The sequence below is a fragment of the Hyla sarda genome, chromosome 3, assembly GCF_029499605.1.
Source record: "Hyla sarda isolate aHylSar1 chromosome 3, aHylSar1.hap1, whole genome shotgun sequence".
NCBI lineage: Eukaryota > Metazoa > Chordata > Amphibia > Anura > Hylidae > Hyla > Hyla sarda.
In genome coordinates this window covers 18995146-19016788 of record NC_079191.1, presented here as the reverse complement: position 1 = coordinate 19016788, position 21643 = coordinate 18995146, and the positions used below count along the sequence as shown (strand labels likewise).

Below are 21643 nucleotides of genomic sequence, written 5' to 3'. Positions count from 1 at the left end.
TGTGGCTCCTCAGTCCTCAGACATAATGCACTGGAAATGTAAATTATTGCAGACGTATCCTATGAACCAAAGACTTCCTACTTGGAAGGTGTGCAAATTTCTTATTTTTCTATGGTTTAATACATTTATTCTCCATTTCCCGATCATTTCTCAAAGTTGAATGTGGCTCACAAGGTACTAAAGGTTGGAACCTCTGCGCTATAAGCTGCTGTACTTCAGGAATGTATTTGGAGTATACTTTGTCAAGAGATTAAAGAGCACCTATCATGAACTAAACAGTCCCTTACCCCCCCCCCCCCCCCCCACACACACACATCTGTCCCTGTCTCTTACTGACACTAACCCTGCATTTTTCCCCCCTCCTAAAACGCCTTCTAAATACCTTATCTTGTCCCTGTATGGCTGCTCATGCTGCTGTCCGTGTGTGAGGGAGGAAGGGGGCGTGGCCCGGTAGGCACAACGTCATCTGAAGCCTGCCTGGGCTCACATCCGCCCTTCTTCCTCTATGCTGCGATCCATCTAGGGAGTGCGCATAGAGGCTCAGCACATGGCAGCTGCTGAGTCTCCTCCTCTCTGTTTAGCACTGCACATGTCATACAGAGAGGAGGAACCTGCCGTCCATGTCAGGAGCGCCGTGCTGCGGGCACAGCGCTTGTTCCCGTCTGTCTCACAGGCAGGGAGCTGTGCTTGTCAGTGTCCCGGCTGCAGTATGAGGGATCGGACTCATGCCAGGCCAGTATGAGTCCGAACTCGATGAGAGAATTGTGGTTGGGACATGTAGGGAGACCCCTTGTGGACAGTTATTACAAGTGAAAATAAAGATATAAATATACATTTTGTTTAATGACATGCTATCAGAAAGTTGTTTGTAACACATTAATAAACAACATATACAAATGTTATGTGATGACACGTACTCTTTAACGGACTAGAACCCTTTAACCTCTTAGCAAAATCACTCCTGTGATGAAACACGTTGAGGAGGGCAGAGCATATTAGGTTATAAAATACATAGTGCATCTCTCAGGTCCTATACACTGTTTTCTGCAGACACGAGTGTTCATCTGGCAATACATATGGAGACCAGTAGGCCGAGTGCAGTACAAGAGTAGATAGATTACACTTATTTTAACCACTTGTATTAATAAAGAAAGCGCACAGTTTATTTTTGGTTCACCCTGGTGACATTTATGGACATTTATCAACGGGTTTAGTCAGGTTTTCTTTACTATAATTGTCGCAAAATTGTCGCAACTGCGACTATGCGATTTATCGTGCGACATTTTGACTGGAAAGCGAGAAAAGCAAGTTTTCCAGAAATTAACTACGTAGTAATAATTTTAAAATGGACTACGGATAGTCAGGTATTTATTAACTGCGACAGTCGCAACTGCCCGAAATAGGGTTAAAAATTGACTAAATTTACTCCAGCTCAAACATGGAGCAGAAAAAGCTACTACCAAAGTAAAAAAGGAAAAATTGCTTACGTGAAAGAAAATTATCAACAGCGTGAAACCGGTTGATAAATAAGTCGCACATGAGCAAAAAAAAAAGTAAGGAAAAAATTACTAAAAAAAAGAATATATAAGCAAACATTGATAAATGTCCCTCATTGTGGTATATGACTTGTTCTTTACCCACCATGTACTGGTCTTGTGCTTCGTTGCTAAGTAGAAAGCAGGCTCAGAAGCTGCTGTGGTTGCCAGCCTTATCTTACAGCCGACACCGGCCAACGACCACTGGGATTGGACAGAAACCTGTAAGTTTAAAGGGGTACTCCGGCCCCAAGACATCTTATCCCCTATCCAAGATGTCTGATCATGGGGACCCCCGCAATCTAGCATGCAGCACCAACCCGTAAGCACTGCTGCAAGCTCTGTGTTATGCCTCCCGACCATGGGGACGGAGTATCGTGACACCACTACTCCGCCACCCCCCGTGTGACTTAACGCCCCATCCCCTCAATGCAAGTCTTTGGGCAAGCAGCGCTAAATGCCGGAAGAATTCACAAGTCAGCACACACTGCTACTGTACCTATATCTCCCTGCCGCAGCCTATAACGAGCCTTCCTGGAGGGAGGCGATTGGTGACCTCATCGCATCCGCAGCGTAGGACGCCGGAGCGCCGACGTCCTGCGCGCCGCGCATGTGATGACGTCACCTAACACGCGCATCCCCGCAAAGAAGGCTCGTTTTCGGCTGCAGCAGGGGGATGTAAGTACTGTAGCTGTGAAACTTAACTTGCCTAATTACCAGCCTAATAAGGGAGGAGCTGCTGATCACCAGGGGCTAACCTATCTTATTAGGGGGCATAATTGTTTAAATAGAAGCCCTACCTGCCGGGGGTAATATCTATCACCTACTGGGAACCCCTACCTGATCAAGTAGGGCTCCCCAGTAGGTAGACAGGCCCCCAGATAGATATCACCCCCATCAGTAATATGTCTATCTGGGGGCATTATAACTATCTATCTGGGGGCATTATATGTGAGGGGCGCATGATGGGGGCATTATATGTGAGGGGCACATGATGGGGGCATTATATGTGAGGGGCACATGATGGGGGCATTATATGTGAGGGGCACATGATGGGGGCATTATATGTGAGGGGCACATGATGAGGGCATTATATGTGAGGGGCACATGATGAGGGCATTATATGTGAGGGGCACATGATGGGGGCATTATATGTGAGGGGCACATGATGGGGGCATTAAATGTGAGGGGCACATGATGGGGGCATTATATGTGAGGGGCACATGATGGGGGCATTATATGTGAGGGGCACATGATGGGGGCATTATATGTGAGGGGCACATGATGGGGGCATTATATGTGAGGGGCACATGATGGGGGCATTATATGTGAGGGGCACATGATGGGGGCATTATATATGAGGGGCGCATGATGGGGGCATTATATGTGAGGGGCACATGATGGGGGCATTATATGTGAGGGGCACATGATGGGGGGCATTATATGTGAGGGGCACATGATGGGGGGCATTATATGTGAGGGGCACATGATGGGGGGCATTATATGTGAGGGGCACATGATGGGGGGCATTATATGTGAGGGGCGCAATCGGCCCAGCCTCACCCAGCCTCTACCTCCAGTGGCCCCAGATAATTTGAGTTTGAGACCCCTGCTGTACAGGTTTCAGTAGCCGTTTGGGAATAAAGGCATATAGAATATTATGTAATTGATGCATAAAACAAGTTCAAAAAGGCGACTAAATATGTAATGGGATAAATTACTGGATACACAATTATTCAGGCACTACATTCATGCAAAGTCAGGCAAAAAAGTAAGCCAACCCCTATTGGTAGGCAACACGACGTGCCCAGAAATGTGAACCCGCACTCTGGCACCAATCATATGGGTACCTGTTGGAGTTATGGAATGATGCCAATTTCTGGTGTTATACCCTAAACCCCATGGGGGAGATTTATCAAAACCTGTGCAGAGGAAAACTTGCCTAGTTGCCCATAGCAACCAATCAGATCGCTTCTTTCATTTTTCACAGGCCTTCATAAAAATGAAAGAAGCGATCTGATTGGTTGCTATGGGCAACTGGGCAAGTTTTCCTCGGCACAGGTTTTGATAAATGTCACTCCATATGATTCGTGCCAGAGTGCGGGTTCACATTTCTGGGCACGTCGTGTTGCCTAAAAATAGGGGTTGGCTTACTTTGCGTGAATGTAGTGCCTGAATAATTGTATATCCAGTCATTTATCCCATTACATATTTAGTCTGTTTTATTCATCTATTACATAATATTCTATATGCCTTTATTCCCAAACTAGTACTGAAACCTGTACAGCTAGTTTCTGGATGTCCTTACTTTTTGCCCTTCATTAATATGGCCGCTCAACATGCTAATATGGCGCTGCTCACGGCGCACACGTGGCGATCTGTTTGTTTACATCCCTCTCCGCCTCTGATTTTGATTTCACTTATTCTTCACCTGAACGGTAATTACGATGTATTATATTCACTGTATAAGTTATATGCACCTTAGTCTGTGAATTGATGTGTGAGGAAGTCCGTCCCGTATTCATGTGTATGCTAATTTTTACACTATGTATCATATTTATGTATTTTTACTTTACTTTTTGCTTGATGGAATTAAGTTACTTGTTTGAACCCATCTGGGAGTGCTGCAATGTTTTTCCAGTCCTTGACCTGGACGATTTGGTTGCTGGCGCCCATGCTCCTTTATGGAGGTGCTTCCCCGATTTTTCTTTTGGTGTGTGTATATAGAAAATACCCAGAAAAATTCAGCAGCACTCCGGTTCAGATGAAAAAGTGATGTTAGGCTTTATTCATAAAGTGAAAAAACGCGACGTTTTGACAGTCACACGTTCTTTGTCAAGACCGTGTGAGACAGTCGAAACGTCGCGTTTTTTTCTTTTGGTGTGTGTGTATATAGGAAATACACAGAAAAATTCAGCAGCACTCCAGTTCAGATGAAAAAGTGATATTAGGCTTTATTCATAAAGTGAAAAAAAAGTGACGTTTTGTCAAGACCGTGTGAGACAGTCGAAACGTCGCATTTTTCACTTGATGAATAAAGCCTAACATTACTTTTTTTTCCATCTGAACCGGAGTGCTGCTGAATTTTTCTGTACTATTGGGAGCCCTACCTGGGCCGGACCAGCTTGCATCTGGGGTATGCTGTAAGGGAGTGCGGTTCTCCTACAAGAATCTCTATATAATCTGCTGTGTAATCTCCTGTGATGCTCGGAGGGGTAGAGCAGGGCGTGGTAACGCGTTTTCAGACGGGTTTTGTTTTTTCTTGCTGTGTAAATCTTTTACATAGTTTCCTTAATATGACAGACATCCTGCACATCCATTGACCTGTGACAGTCGGGGCAGTTGTGCAATATCCAGTTTTCGCCGTACCCTCGCCCGGCCCAGAGATGACATGCATGCTTTGCATCCAGATGTGCATGGGTTATTATTAATCCTGTCATATGACCATGAGCTGCGTACGTTGCACGGGGGACAGTGTCCTCTCTGGGGGGGGGGTCATGTTATTACCTATGATAAATGAGGTTTTGAATGCTGTGTAGGAAGTCTGCTGTAAAGCCGTGAGCTCTGGGAAATGGAGACATCTTGTGTAAGGCTGGGTTCACACTACGTTTTTGCCATACTGTTTTCAATCCGTTTTTCTAAAGAAAACCGTATGGCAAAAAAACGAATGGAACAGTATGGAAAAAAAGTAAACCGTATGCGTTTTTAAACAGTATACTGTTTTTAAAAGTGCACACAGTTCCGTCAGTTTTTATAGAAAAAAAGCCATACGTTTTAGAAAATTTTGTCCATTTTTAATGGGAGGGGTCTTGGGTGGGGACTTTAGGATTCAAATGCGCATGTGCAAAGCAAAAACGTATACGTTTTTCCCGTATGGAACCGTATACATGTGCGTTTCCCATTGACGTCCATGTTAAAAAAATAAAAAAAAAACGCATGCGGTTGCAGTACGGTTTTTAAACCGGAGTCAAAACCGTGGTTGACCACAATTTTGTCTCCGGTTTAAAAACCGTACTGCAACCGCATACGTTTTTTTAACATGGACGTCAATGGGAAACGCACATGTATACGGTTCCATATGGGAAAAATGTATAAGTTTTTACTTTGCACATGCGCATTTGAATCCTAAAGTCCCCACCCAAGACCCCTCCCATTAAAAATGGACAAAATTTTCAAAAACGTATGGGTTTTTTTCTATAAAAACTGACGGAACTGTGTGCACTTTTAAAAACAGTATACTGTTTAAAAACGCATACGGTTTACTTTTTCCCATACTGTTCCATCCGTTTTTTTGCCATACGGTTTTCTTTAGAAAAACGGATAGAAAACAGTATGGCAAAAACGTAGTGTGAACCCAGCCTTCCTGGATAGGAGTATGAAGCTGTGCTCCCCCATTATCCTAGCACGGACTATTTTAATGGCCAAAGCAGAAGCAGTTTTCATTGGGATTGTGTAAGGTTAAAGGGGTACTCTGCTGTAAGACATCTTATCCCCTATCTAAACATACGCCGGGTTCCTGCAGCAGTGGTCATGATGTCACGGCCACACCCCCTCATGATGTCACGCCACACACCCTCCATTCACGTCTATGGGAGGGGGCGTGTCGACAGACACGCCCCCTCCCATAGACATGAATGGAGGGGTGTGGCGTGACGTCACGAGGGGGCATGGCCGTGACATCACGGTCTCCGGACATCCCGGTCTCCGCTGGAGCACCGGAGTACCCCTTTAAGCAAAAAATAGTGCCATTCTTGTCGAGTGGTAGGAGCTGGTATTGCAGGTGCATTCAACTGACATTTACTAGTGTTTTGCTTCCTGCAATCCCAGTCATAGCCAGTGGGAAAGGCTGGCACTGTTGTTGGACTATGATTATACTAGCATCATCTCATTACTCCTAAAAAGAAGCACTAATCGATCTAATGTTATATTGTGCAGCATAGGCGATTATTAAAAAATAATGTAGAGTTTCTTCTGTATACCTTGTGCTTACCTGTTTTAGCTGATGTGGCAGGCATGGTGTTTTCCATACTGATTTCAATTCCATCACTGAAATAATTGCCTACATGCTGCCTACATTTCCCATGAATCCTCTGGCTTTGCAGGGAGAGGGGGGGTGGAGTCTGATCACTGCATCTGGTCATCTAATTTGGCTGCCGTTTGCTGGAGGTCACTCAGGGGAACTGATTTGTTTTAGATGGGAGAAAAAAAAACTAGATAGCAGAGGTAGCAGTATACAGATAGAGCTGGAGGGTAGATGTATAACTTCTATGTATCCTGATCCCATAGAGATAGCAGAGGTAGCAGTAGACAGTTAGAGCTGAAGGGGAGGTGTTTAACTACTATATATCCTGATCCCGTAGAGATAGCCGCAGCATTATACAGATAGAGCTGGAGAGGAGAGGTATAACTACTATATATCCTGATCCCATAGAGATAGCTGCAGCAGTGTACAGATAGATCTGAAGGGTAGATGTATAACTTCTATGTATCCTGATCCCATAGAGATAGCAGCAGTATACAGTTAGAGCTGAAGGGGAGGTGTATAACTTTTATATATCCAAATCCCATAGAGATAGCAGCAGCAGTATACATATAGAGCTGGAGGGGGTATGTATGACTACTATATATCCTGATTCCCATTAAGATACCAGCAGCAGTATACAGATAGAGCTGAAGGTGAGGTGTATAACTTCTATATATCCTGATCCCATTGAGATAGCAGAGGTAGCAGTATACAGAGGGAGCTGTAGGGGATATGTATAACTACTATATATCCTAATCCCATAGAGATAGCAGCAGCAGTATACAGATAGAGCTGGGAGGGGAGTTGCATAACTACTATATATCCTGATCACATAGAGATTACAGCAGTATACAGATAAAACTGGACGGGATATGTATAAATATTATATATCCTGATCCCATTAAGATACCAGCAGCAGTATACAGATAGAGCTGGGAGGGGAGTTGTATAACTACTATACATCCTGATCCCATTAAGATACCAGCAGCAGTATACAGATAGAGCTGAGAGAGGTCTGGGAGCTAGCAGGATTGATCTGATAGCTAATGATGTAATTTTGTAGTTGCCAGGAAGTCAGCTGGTCCAGGACCAGCCACTGATTTTCTGTGGGTCAGGCTGGTGATCACATGACCCATTTACATTAATACAAAATATAGATGCAGCTGTGCTGGAATCAAACAAAGTTTTGTAGGACTAGTGATGGTAAGTGTGCATGATATGGTAAAAAAAATCTAAACACTGGAGTGCCTTCGCCATCATTGCCATTCATGATATAGCTCATTGCTAAAGCCACTACCTGGCATAGGTGCCAGTGGGCGCCCAGTTATATAAACAGTTTGCTTATATTTGATGATTATTAAAGAGTTTGTCTGAGGATGAACAGTATAGGTGATACGTGTTTGTATGTATATAATCAGTGGGAATCTGACCACCGGAGACATCCACCAATCACAACAACTGTCCTTGGCAGCACCATAGCGAGTAAATAGAGCACTCTCTTTGGCCTCCAGGAACTTCAGTTCATGTTATCAGTGGGGGGGGAAGGGGTCGGACACCCCCACCAATTAGTTATCACCCATATTGTGATAAAATAGCAGATTTTTCACCCACAAATCATAAATATTATAATTACCATGTATCCACTCCATGTGAACATAGAGGTCTTAAAGGGGTACTCCACCCCTAGACATCTTATCCCCCTATCCAAAATCTCTCTGCTGCACTCAGCGTTCGTTTAGAGCGTCGGGTGCAGTGCCGGAGGCTGGTGACGTCACTGCCACGCCCCCTCAATGCAAGTCTATGGGAGGGGGCGTGACGGCTGTCACGCCCCCTCCCATAGACTTGAATTGAGGGGGCTTGGCCATGATGTCACTAGCGGGGAGTGTCTTTGATGTCACAAGCCTCCACCCTGCATTCCCAGTCATTCAAACTTCGCTCCTTGCACTGCATGTCTGAGGTGCTGCAGCCGTGATCACGGGGGTCGCCAGCGGCGGGACCCCCACAATCGGACATCTTATCCCCTATCCTTTGGATAGGGGATAAGATGTCTAGGGGCTAAGTACCCCTTTAAACTCAAGTTTTGTTCTCAAATCATCAAATGGAGACACCACCTGTCAACGATACTGAGCAAAGAAGGAGAAGGCACAGCAGGAGGGGTAGGAGGGAGATGCGGGTGAAATTGCGATTTAAAATAAAAAGACGGGGGGGACTATCACAATTTTTACATTGCCTAAACACCCATTACCTAATTTTATGTCATGACCACATTAGCTTGTTGGGTAATATCATGGTACAAGACTACTTACCTGGTCATCACCCCCCATGGGATCTATCCAAAGCAGAGGTCCCTCCAAACTATCCCCTAGCACCCCCCATGGGTGAGTCCACTTCTGTAGATGATGGAGTTGCTCTCTGCCAGGCTGACTTGTTCTCTCCTAATTTATTTCTTGGAGAGCTCGATGTGTAATCTCATGATTCATGGTGGCTCTTTGGCCTCCACAACCTCCCACTCTCTCCTCTCATTTGCAAACAATAGACGGTGCAGCGGAGCCGGACCTTAAATTGGACACATCTAAGTATTTGTGGGAAAGTGTTCAATTTCCGTTCAATATTCCAGATCAATTACATTTTCTGGCTGTTGCTACAGAAAAAAAGTGAGATTGTGGTAAGCCCTGTATTCTGTGACCGGGTTAACTCTTTATTAGCACAGAATATCAAAGGATAACATAGAAGCCTGACTGATAACCTTAAAGCTATTGGTTTCTTCCAAGAACAGCACCACCCCTGTCCTCAGGTTGTGTGTGGTATTACAATGTGGCTTTATTCAATTAAAGAGCACTATATTACAGTGAAGTCACTGTGTACATACATTACATTACTTATCCTGTACTGATCCTGAGTTATATCCTGTATTATACTCCAGAGCTGTACTCACTATTCTGCTGGTGAGGTCACTGTGTACAGACATTACATTACTTATCCTGTACTGATCCTGAGTTATATCCTGTATTATACTCCAGAGCTGTACTCACTATTCTGCTGGTGAGGTCACTGTGTACAGACATTACATTACTTATCCTGTACTGATCCTGAGTTATATCCTGTATTATACTCCAGAGCTGTACTCACTATTCTGCTGGTGAGGTCACTGTGTACATACATTACATTACTTATCATGTACTTAGGCTGGGTCCACACTACGTTTTGTCCCATACGGGAGCGCATACGGCAGGGGGGAGCTAAAAGCTCGCGCTCCCGTATGTTACCGTATGCGCTCCCGTATGTTACCGTATGCGCTCCCGTATGCCATTCACTTCAATGAGCCGACCGGAGTGAAACGTTCGGTCCGGTCGGCTCATTTTTGCGCCGTATGCGCTTTTACAACCGGACCTAAAACTGTGGTCAACCACGGTTTTAGGTCCGGTTGTAAAAGCGCATACGGCGCAAAAATGAGCCGACCGGACCGAACGTTTCACTCCGGTCGGCTCATTGAAGTGAATGGCATACGGGAGCGCATACGGTCACATACGGGAGCGCGAGCTTTTAGCTCGCCCCTGCCGTATGCGCTCCCGTATGGGACAAAACGTAGTGTGGACCCAGCCTTATCCTGTTTTAGGCTGTATTCACACCACGTTTTTGCAATACAGTTCCCGTATCAGGTTTTTGAGGAAAAACGGATTTCTCAAAACCTGACTAAACTGTATCAAAATGTGTGTACAAATTTTAACCCGTATACAGTTAAAAACCGTATACGGTTTGAAAAATGACATCCGGTTGCATCCGTTTTTTAATAAAAAACGTATACGTTTTTAACTTTTCACTCCATTTTGAATAAAGTTTTACTTGTTTGATTGAAATTCTAAGAAAAAAAACTGTGCAAAGTCAAAAACCGTATGGTGAAAACCGGATGGAACTGTATGCACATACAGTTCTGTACGGTTCCCATTGACTCCCATGTTAAAAAAAAAAAAAACGTATACGGTTTAATACAGTTTTTCAACCGGACCTAAAACCGTGGTAGACTAAGGTTTTGGGTACAGGGGAAAAAACCTGACAAAACCGTACAGAATGCAAAACGGACACAACCTGATGCATCTTTTGGCATACGGTTTTCAATGGAGGGTCAATGCATACGGTTTCCAATACGGTTCCATACGGTTTTCACATAGAAAACATATACGGGACTGTATTGTAAAAACGTGGTGTGAATGCACCCTTACACATGTTTGTTGGGGACACTTGTAGATCAGTCTGTATGGCGGTGTATCCGCAGCCCCTCAGTGCAGGCCTCATACAGTCCTCATCAGTTATCGGAGCCGTCATTGTATTTTTATAGATGTGCTACATTTCCTCTGTGAGAGTCCCTGGAGAGGGATAAATAAACTTGTAAAAGTTCATGATGTGCTCTGCACCAGTTACTGCCTCATAAATGTAATCCCCCTGATTTAGGTGCCGCACTTGGCTCCGCTGACCTGAACAGACATGTACGCAGGTTACTGCGCTTCTCCGGTATACGCCGATCCTGGACATCCAATGAGCCTGTACGGGGAGAGCAAGAAGCGTGCCGAGGCTTGTGAGCTTCTAAATCACAGCACGCATTGTAGACACAGAAAGTGTTGAAATATATAATGTTCCTATTATCCTCTAGCTGCAGACATTTATTGGGAGCGCTGAGGGCTGGGGAATATATACATAGATGGATGTGAAATATTACAGTCACCGGCCATATAATTATGAGGAAGTCACAGGAAAACTGATGGAAATGACTTATTTGTTATACTTAGGAAAGCTGTGACATAGAAAAAAGCTTTAGACGGGGCCTATTGATGGCGCTCTTTCCTGACCTATGGATGGAGCTCACTCTGACTTGACCCATTCATGGAGCTCACTCTGACCTGACCCATGGATGGATCTCACTCTGACCTGACCCATGGTTGGAGCTCGCTCTCGCCTGACCCATGGATGGAGCTTACTCTGACCTGACCCATGGATGGAGCTCACTCTGACCTGACCCATGGGTGGAGCTCGCTCTCGCCTGACCCATGGATGGAGCTTACTCTGACCTGACCCATGGATGGAGCTTACTCTGACCTGACCCATGGATGGAGCTTACTCTGACCTGACCCATGGATGGAGCTTGCTCTAACCTGACCCATGGATGGAGCTCGCTCTAACCTGACCCATGGATGGAGCTCACTCTGACTTGACCCATGGATGGAGCTCGCTTTCGCCTGACCTATAGATGGAGCTCGCTCTCGCCTTTCCCATGGATGGAGCTCCCTCTGACCTGACCCATGGATGGAGCTCACTCTGACCTGACCCATGGATGGAGCTCACTCTGACCTGACCCATGGATAGAGCTCACTCTGACCTGACCCATGGATGACGCTCGCTCTAACCTGATCCATGGATGGAGCTCGCTCTGACCTGACCCATGGATGGAGCTCGCTCTGACCTGACCCATGGATGGAGCTCGCTCTGACCTGAACCATGGATGGAGCTCGCTCTGACCTGAACCATGGATGGAGCTCGCTCTGACCTGAACCATGGATGGAGCTCGCTCTGACCTGAACCATGGATGGAGCTCGCTCTGACCTGAACCATGGATGGAGCTTGATCAGACCTGACCAATGGATGGAGCTCGCTCTGACCTGACCCATGGATGGAGCTCGCTCCGGTTTTGACCCATTAATGGAGCTCCAGAGATGTACACATCAGACAAATTTAAGCTGGACAAATTGTACCATTAATGTGTATGGCAGTGTCTCAATTTCTCCCCAGTGGGGGAGGGGGGGGGTTAAGAAGAAATCGCTGTCAGTTGTCTGTCTAATGTATATTGTATTTCTGGACCAAATTGGACCATCTTGTACATCCTATTAATTTTGATGCCCGATTGACCTAAGGGCTTCAGCTTCATGTGCAGAACTGACATAAATGTAAATACTGGTATCTGTCGCCTCTGCTCAATCTATTTTATTTCATTTTTTGAGCTGGACATTTCCTTCCTCTGTCCAGCTGTGCTTCCTGCTAAAACCTTATCAAAAGGGAAAGGCTGACTGGCCGCACTGGGGCCTGACCCCCTCGGAGAGCCGCAGACTGATCTTCTGTGAGATGTTGACTCGACTGCCAGAAAGCAGTGACAGGAATAGTAACGGGGTCCTGTTCACGGCTGACCCCGCAGCAGACGGCTTTAACTCTGTAGATCCCCTCCCTGCGTTTGTCATGCAGAAGGCTGGGACAGGAAGGTTTCCCCTGTGTCAGTGTCTGTGTGAGTCAGACAGCGGACCCGTCATTCACTGACACAGCAAAACTTCCCAGGTTCCACATCCATCACATTCTATAATACACACAACTGACAGAAGATCTGCACTGTTACACCATGGGTTGCTTTATTACGTCTCAAGTTTCCCCATTTTTGGCAAAGCTGGGTGACCACCAAATGGCCATTGTAACACATCTTACCAGCTTTTCTGGCACCTTATACAGTAGTCAAATCCTTATACAATCTTTCCCAAGGAAGGCTGCAGATGGAATATGAAGTAACCATGTGTGCTAAATATCTACGTTTTACAGGCCCCAGACTAGATGCCCAATTTAATACTGGATACAGGTTCTTTGTGTGCCACCATTGTTAACCCTTATTCCCTACTTACCCTGAGTGAAGACTATGTAAACCCGGCTCAGGTGCCCCTACCTCCTTTCAGTGAGGAGGATGATGGCAGTGACTGTAGTGAAGGCAGCGGCTTGGCAGATGGGGGTCTCTTGTGGGCTGGAAAACTTTTCTTTTGGTGAAGATTTGGGCCCAGAGGAGAAGGGAAAGAAGAAAAATGCAAAGGGCAAGAAGAGGAAAAGACACAAGGAGTTAAATTTCTTTTCTTCTTACCAACAACCTGGGCCAGCTGAGAAGCCGGTTCAGGGCGCTGGGTCCTCCAATATGCCAGACCCAATTTCTGTGAGGGGGAAGGGTGTCCAGGCACCAGAAAATGGTGGCAGATTCACCCATTCAGTGGGCAGTCCCTCGGTTGAAGTGGGCGGTACAGGTCCTGGCGCTGCAGGGCACTCCCCTGTGAGGTGGGGGGGGGGGGGGTGCCGGACCTTGTTAGTACAACGGGCGGTCTCCTAGGAGATACGGTCAGTACCGGTTCTGGCGCCGCGGGGCACTCCCCTGTGATAGGGGAGGTTCCCTTTGTGTCAGCTGTAGTAGGCGGGGTGGGAGTGCATCCGGAGGGACAGCTCCCGCCAAGATCTATAGCATGGTGATAGGGGGCGGGGCCACCCATGCCAGTGGCAGAGCCTGTGTCTGCACCCCAGGAGACTGGACAGAGGAGCCGTGCAGCACCAATCCTTAAACCGGCAACCCTTATACATGCAGCAATAGACCTAGCCAGCCCAGCCTATAATACACCAAGGGATAGTGCAGCCAAGAGTAAAAGTGAGAGCAAAAATGTGAATAAAAATGTTAATGTGCAGAATGTGAGTTATGGTGCCAAACCAGAGCCAGGCAGAGATGGCGATTCAAAAATGGACAAGTCAGAATCTAAAGAACGGTTCAAAGGGAAAGAAGCCTCCTCATCTGGGGATGAGGGGTTAAAGAAAAGACAAAAATGAGGTGGTTAGGGCCGTCTGAATTAATCACCCAGGATGGCGGCACTCACCCCATTGACGCTAGCATCTATTAACTGTGCCAGTATTAAGTCGGTTGCAGCTAGATTTGCAGCCTTTGATTTTCTCGGCCGTGTTGAAGCCGACCTTTTCTTTTTACAAGAGACCAGGTTGTCAGATCTAGCCAGGAGAGAGTGGAGGCGCTGCCCTCCCACTGGTCTCTTGCGGCTGAGCCGTATAGTGGGGTGGTAGTTCTTTTTTCTGCTCCGATTGAAAGCAGACGGGTTAGAGTTATAAATGGGGAGCTGCCTGATCTTAGATGTCTTCATGGAGGGACAAGAGCTCCGGCTCATTAACATCTACGCCCCACAAACAAAGTGGGGATGAAAAGATCTCTTTATGAGGATTAAGCCCTTTCTTTTTACAAGCCAACAGGTGATCTTTGGAGGGGATTTCAATAATGTCACGAGAGCCCAAGATAGGAGAGGCTCCAATGATCGGTTGGTTTATAATAGCATAGCTCTCAGTAGCATAGTTAGGTAAGCTCTCTAATGGATGCCCACCTCCTGGAGGAAGCAGGGATAAGACAGTCCTTTGAGGATTTTCTTCAGAGTCAGGTACCTTTACTGGACCTATGTAGCAGTAAGTCAGAGTGGTAGGAGATGTTCAAGAAGTGGGTTGCGGGGTTCTCCCGCCAGCTCTCGAGCCTCAGATCCCTGAACAGGTATCGCCTGTATCAGGGTCTGAGGAGGAAACTCGAGCTTCTTGTTTCGACTGGAGGTAGCCGAGATTATATCTCCAGAGTGAAGTCCTTGCTGATGAGGTGTCAGTATGATAGGCACACATCTTTGGCTTTTGAGAGGAATTACTGGAAGTACCGCTCTCGCCCGACCCTTACAGAAACTGTAAGATGTCGGTGAGTAGTAAAGTCATTTCAGGACTGATTGATAGTACGGGATCTCTGAATCGGTCCAGATCAGGGATCTTGAAGGTCATCAGATCCTTCTACTCGCACCTCTTGGGTAGGAGGGATCTGGATCGATACAAGATGTCGGTTTTCCTGGCGGAAACCATTCCTGAGCCAGGAGTAGACCCCTCTCTTGGCATTTTGGCCAAAGAAATCAGGGAAAAGGGAGACTGGCGATTGAGGGGCTTGTTCCTAAGAAGTTGCCAGGTCCGGATGGCTTAACATCCGAGTGGTACAGGACCTTTAAGGAGTCTTTAGCTCCCCTCTTGACAGAGATTTTCAATGAGTGTCTATCCTTGGGCACTCCGCCAAAGTCAATGAGGAGGTCAGTCCTGATTCTTTTCTCAAAGGATAAAGATCCCAGCCATATTGAGAATTGGAGGCCCATATCTCTTTTCAATATGTACAGGAAGCTTCTGGCTAAGATACTGTTTAATCGGCTGGTAAAGTTGGCACCCTGGCTCCTTTCGGGGGCCCAGCACTGATCTGTTCCAGGCCGAAGCACCTTAAGTGCTATTCTCGGTGTCTGGGAGGCAGTGGAGCGGAGTAGTGCAGGTCTCTGGAAGGCATTTGATCAGGTGAACCACAGGTACCTCTGGTCCGTCCTGAGATATGGCTTACCAAGTACTTTTGTTAATTGGCTTAAGATCTTGTATGCAGGGGCAGAGAGTTTCCCTCTCGTGAGCTGTTAGTCTGGCCGCTCTTTTTAGGTGGGGTCCGGAGTCCGTCAGGGTTGTCCTTTTAGCCCGCTTTTATACGTGTTTGCTATCGATCCCTTTGTCCCGGAGGGTAGATTGTGGGCTGTTGGCGGGAGTCGGGATGAGTCTGTCGGAGCCGGGTGTCGTCCAGAGAGTAGTGGCGTACGCTGATAGTGTCACCATTTTCGTGACCTAGAGAGAGAGAGAGGAGGTCAATGTGGTGATGTCGGAGGTGGAACGCTACTCGGAGGCATCCGGGTCTAAGATCAACCGGGAGAAGTGTGAAAGTCTCTGGCTCGGAGGGGGAGATCCTACGTTTGATGTCCCAGACACCCTTCCAGGGCCCCAAGAATCAGCAAGAATTCAAGGCATCACATTCAACCAGGATGATTATCCCACCAAAAACTGGGATGGTAAGCTCTAGGATGCCACTCAGAAGGTGGACCAGTGGAAGGGTTGGTCTATGACTCTCAGGTAAAGGGTAGGCCTGATCAAATCGTACCTGCTCCCCTTGTTTATCTATCTGGGCAGCGTATGTATCTTGCCGGGGCTTATTACATTACGATCTACAGCCTGTTTTTCCAACTGTTATGGGGGAACAGGTTGAACCTAGTCGAGAGGAAGGTTATGTACCGCACAAGGAGACTAGGGGGTTTATCTATGGTGAACCCGGTGGTGTTCTTAACGAACACCTTCTTGAAAGCGAACATCCCAAACCTCTGGTCAGAGAGGGCTCCTCCGTGGATTCTCTCCTGCAGGGAATGGTTTTGGCCTTTCTTCCAGGAATGGAAGACAGGAGGGCAAGTGAAGGACCTTCGTACACCCCATGGGCATCTTCCGGCTTATGCTACCTCGACTCTGAAGCAGATACGTCGGTGGGGTCTGGGTGTGTGGGAGATCAGGACCCAGTCAAGGCAATTCCTTGACAAACAGGTTCTGTTGACCCACTTCCTGAAGCTTTTGGCGCACAGGGACTGCCCAGGTCGGGATCTGAGGGTGGGGTTGTATCTTTTTAAACATGAAAAGGATCCCCCAGAAGTTTTGTGACTTGGCCTGGCACTGCTTTCAGGGAAAACTATATGTGAGGGACAATTTGAAGTGTAGGAGATGACCGGGGATGTCCCAGAGAAGAATGTGTGGACATGCTGGAAAGCATGGACCATTCCTGCTTCAATGTCCCTTAGGGGTTTACAACTGGGTGGGCACTTTCATCGGCTGGAGTCTACTTGCCGGCCTTACCTATCTGGAGTGGGCTTATGGGGCAGTCAGGAACCTAGGTGGCCTTGATCGGGGCACTTTATTCTTAGTCAGCTTAGTGGTTCGATTCTACATGTGGAACGCACAGTGTTTAGTGTCTACACAGCGGAAAGTCCTCCCCGAAGTGGAGGTCTCTAGGAATATCACCAGTGACCTCGGGAAGATCAGGTCTTTGGAGTGCGGCAGTCTTGGTACCAGTAGGGCTTCTCTCCTATGGAGAGGGTTTTGTTTTGATGTGCCCTAGGTACTTTGGGTTTGGGTACAGTACCCTTATTTTGGTTAGGGACAGGGATGTAGGAACAGGGTTATGGTGATAGTAGGGTCAGTTTATTTTTAGGGATAGAGGTAGGGAAAGAATGTAAAACTTTGTATGTTGCAGGATTGCCATCCTTCTTCCTGATGGTGGACTAATGCATGTGCACCCTATCTTTTTGTTTTGTTTTCAGATGTTAAGGTTATGAAGGGCTTACAGGCACCGAACTTGGGCCCAAAGTGGGTTGTGTTGTTTGTTTATGTATGTTATAAATCTGGTAATGTTAACGTTGGTTGGGAGGAGTTCTTGGTTGGGAGGGTGTAATTGTGGGTGATGGTGGTTGGTTGTTTTGGTGGAGCTGGCATGGGTCAGTTGTGGACTGGACATTTGAGGACTATGAACTGTATGAACTCTGACCCATGTACTGGAGGGCGGGGGGTGTGGGTAAAGGGACGGTTTAGAGTAGGATGTTCTATTTTATATTTGTGTGTTTTCTGTATATTTATAGGTGTATATATTGGATATAGTTGATATGTATATAGTATGTATAGTATATATTTTATTTTATATCTTGGTTTGTGTATATTATAGTGTTTATATAGTGTTTATAGTAGTGATAGATATGGCAGTCAAACCAGTTATTTTTGTAGTAATTTTTTTTTTGTATCCTGTTGTGGATTTAGTTTTCTTTGGTTTAGGTCTTGCAGGGAAAATGTAGTAAAGATATGTATGTGTGTGTGTGTGTGTGTGTGTGTGTGTGTGTGTATGTGTGCGCGTGTGTGTTGTATAGTATTATTAATGTTATTATTTAAAAAAATTGGTGTGCAGTGGGAGTGTTTGTTGTGTTTTCTGTTTGTAATATGTGATTTTCCCAAGTTTGGGTGTTTTTGAGTTTTAGATAAAATTTTCTTTGTCTAGGTTTCTTAAGATGTAGTAAAGATATGGGTAAGTGTGTGGTATGTGTGTAGTATAGTATTAAAATTGTTATTAATTAAAATAAAAAAATGAAAAAAATTGGGAAAAAACATGGTGTGCAGTGGCAGTGCTTGTTGTGTTATGTGTGATTTTCCCAAGTTTGGGTGTTTTTCAGTTAAAGCTAAATAGTGCTATATTTTATGTTTCTTTTTTGGTATTGTAAATTAAGTATGCATGCATGTGAGTGTGTTGTTAGATATTTGGTTATGTAAGGTGTAGTCCCAGTATTTTCTGGAAAGCTGGGCTGGCCGGTTAGGTAGGATTTATGTACTTTTATTTAAATGTAAAGTTTGGGTTTATGTTATTTCATGTTATTTGTTGTTTTCCGTTATGGCAAATTTGTGCTGGTTTGTGTTTATGATTTATATTTTTCTAATAGAAAATTTACAGGATATAACTCAGGATCAGTACAGGATAAGTAATGCATGTACACAGTGACTTTCTAGGTAGATTATATGTAAACTGCAGGATTATGCCCATTCGCTTTAAACCCTGTGTTGTGCAGGACTATATTTTAGGCTCTGAACGTAGCCCTAGGGGGGACCGTCCATGATTTATCTTCCCTTTCTTGGCTTTTGTCGCTTCCCTGTACTAAAAGAGCAGAGCTGGAGTTAATGTGTCTCTATTGGAGAGCGAGTCTTGGCTGAACCCAACCACTTGGCATCACTGTGAAGAATGGACCCTAATTTACTAATTAATCAGTCAAAGGAGGAATGACACGGCTCTCGGTGTGAGGGTCCCTGCTGTGGAGGTAGTCCGGGTTGGTGATGAATGGTCTCCTTTGGAAATCATATATCAAGAAACCTTAGTCATTTTTTAAATAACCTGGTGAAAGCTTGGTTGCATTTTTGTGTTGTGCGCTGTTTTGTGCTTCATTGGCGAATTATCCACTTTCACTATGCGTCTGTACCTGCATGTGCTTACATGTCGTCATTTCCACCAGCATAGAGGGGGTCCCTGTCTGCAGCTGCCTCTAGACAATCTTTATCTATTTATACATGTTTTTTATTTATTTTTTACATCATATATATATATATATTTTACACAATATATATATATATATATATAATGATGTTTTTTTACATAGTTTCTTTATATATTTTTAAATATACATAATTTAGTTTTTAGATATAGTTTTTTTGTAGTTTATTTTCTACATATATGCATATTTGTTATATACGTATAGAATGCTTTTACATGTATATAAAATGATAATATATATATGTATATTTCTACATATAGAATTTTTTACACAAACATATAACATTTCTTTACATAGAAACCTTTTTTTACACATATATATGTGTGTGTGTGTGTGTGTGTGTGTGTAAAAATGTTTAGATTATATGTTATACATATTTAGTTTATGTGTAAAATATATATATATATATATATATATACATATATACAGTCGTCCCTCAACATATGATGGTAATTGGTTCCAAATGAACCATCGTTACTTGAATTTTTCGTATGTTGAGGCTTTCGTGCAATAATAAAAGAGAAAGTTATACTCGCGTGTCCCCGCCGCTCTGGACAGTCACCGCTCTCCTGGATCGTCGCTCTCCATCGCCGTTATCACATCGCCGCGCACGCCACCCCTATTGGATCTTTGAGAGGCCATCGTATGTTGAAATGATCGTATGTCGGGGGATCACTGTATTCGTTTTTCATTATTGTTTGTTCTTTTTTTCATATATATATATATATATATATATATATATATTTATTACTAAAACACATATAAATAAAAAGAACTATTTATTTATTTTATTGTATTTTGCTTTAATTACATCATATTGATACTCCGGATATCAAGCTGCTACTTTTTTATTGTTACGGCTCCCCCTGCTGGATCTATGCACTCATGTGCACCATTTCTGTTTCAGTCCCTGTAAAGCAATGGTGGACATAACCAGGCCGCCATAGCATTAAAAAAAAAAAAAAAAATTGGCGATGCCAACCAACCTTTACCACCTGCCCTTCGTACATTAAACAGCTGGGTGCTTTGACTGACCACCTTGTCCACATCCAGCACTATCTCTTCCCGTAGAAGAGGTCACAGAACACTCCTGCTGTGCAAATACTTTACTCTGCAGCTAGGCGGCATCTGTTGGGACTACAATATTTAGAGAAGAGATTGCTGCATCTATTCTGGGGGGGGGGGGGGGGGGGGGCGGTATGGGCCACGTTGGCTCCTGTGGGATTTCAAAGGGGGAGGGCTGGGTCAACTATTCTGTCAAGGATGCCTCTAGGCTATGTTGATTTTTGGAGATTTTTGGGTGGGACTCTGGTGGGGGAGGCTGGTATTGCACCTGCATGTAATAAAAAAAAATATATATATACTGTGTCTCGATCACTAGGGTGTTGATGGTGCCAGACCTACGGTTGATGCTACGGCATGCATCTGCAGGTGAAGACGGTTCATGCTCTGCATGCATCTGCAGGTGAAGACGGTTCATGCTCTGCATGCATCTGCAGGTGAAGACGGTTCATGCTCTGCATGCATCTGCAGGTGAAGACGGTTCATGCTCTGCATGCATCTGCAGGTGAAGACGGTTCATGCTCTGCATGCAGGTGAAGACGGTTCATGCTCTGCATGCATCTGCAGGTGAAGACGGTTCATGCTCTGCATGCATCTGCAGGTAAAATGTGTCAACTTTAGGGCAGTGTTTGTCTCCAGCTGTTGCAAAACTACAACTCCCAGCATGCCCGGACAGCCTTCGGCTGTCCGGGCATGCTGGAAGTTGTAGTTTTGCAACAGTTTTATTCACACTATTTGGAAAACACTGCTTTAGGACCTATGCCCATCATAGACAGAAGATCTACGTGTTCTCTACGTATCATGCCCCGGTGCCAGTCTCTGCAGATATACCACCCTTATTAGGTTGGCATCCCCTAATCTCGACCTCACCTCGTTCAGTTCCTTCTGCCACAGTGGAGAATGAAGTAGATGACGTTACTGCCGGGTTGGGCTCGGTCTGCAGCTGATTAAGCAATTGGGTAGCTGACATACCTGTGCGAGGATGGAAACCAGTTTATCCACTCTGACCCCCACATCACACACCCGTCTCCTGCCTCTGTTCTGGTTTCCCTTATCACTGAGAGAGTCCCGGCCTAGGTCTTGTTATGAGACAGTCACACCTGCGTGCGCATTTTGTTCTCCCTTCGAGACTGTGCAGCCTTTTTTGACGAAACGCGTTAGTACTTTTTTTTCTTTGAGGGGTTAGTCTTTTCAAATCGGGATCTTAAAGGGGTACTCCGGTGGAAAACTTTTATTTTTATTTTTATTTTTTTATCCACTGGTGCCAGAAAGTTAAACAGATTTGTAAA

At 45.2% G+C, this 21643-nt stretch overlaps 1 protein-coding gene and 1 long non-coding RNA gene across 2 annotated transcripts in view; both read left to right on the top strand.

Annotated features, from left to right (window-relative positions):
* Positions 1 to 21643, top strand: part of PINX1 (PIN2 (TERF1) interacting telomerase inhibitor 1) — a 153038-nt gene that overhangs the window by 72595 nt on the left and 58800 nt on the right. The window lies entirely within an intron of this gene.
* Positions 3594 to 21643, top strand: part of LOC130361176 (uncharacterized) — a 61929-nt gene continuing 43879 nt past the window's right edge. Inside the window, exons 1-2 of the long non-coding RNA XR_008890896.1 lie at positions 3594 to 3679; positions 3806 to 3973. This is a non-coding gene — a long non-coding RNA (uncharacterized LOC130361176). The remainder of the gene's footprint in view (positions 3680 to 3805; positions 3974 to 21643) is intronic.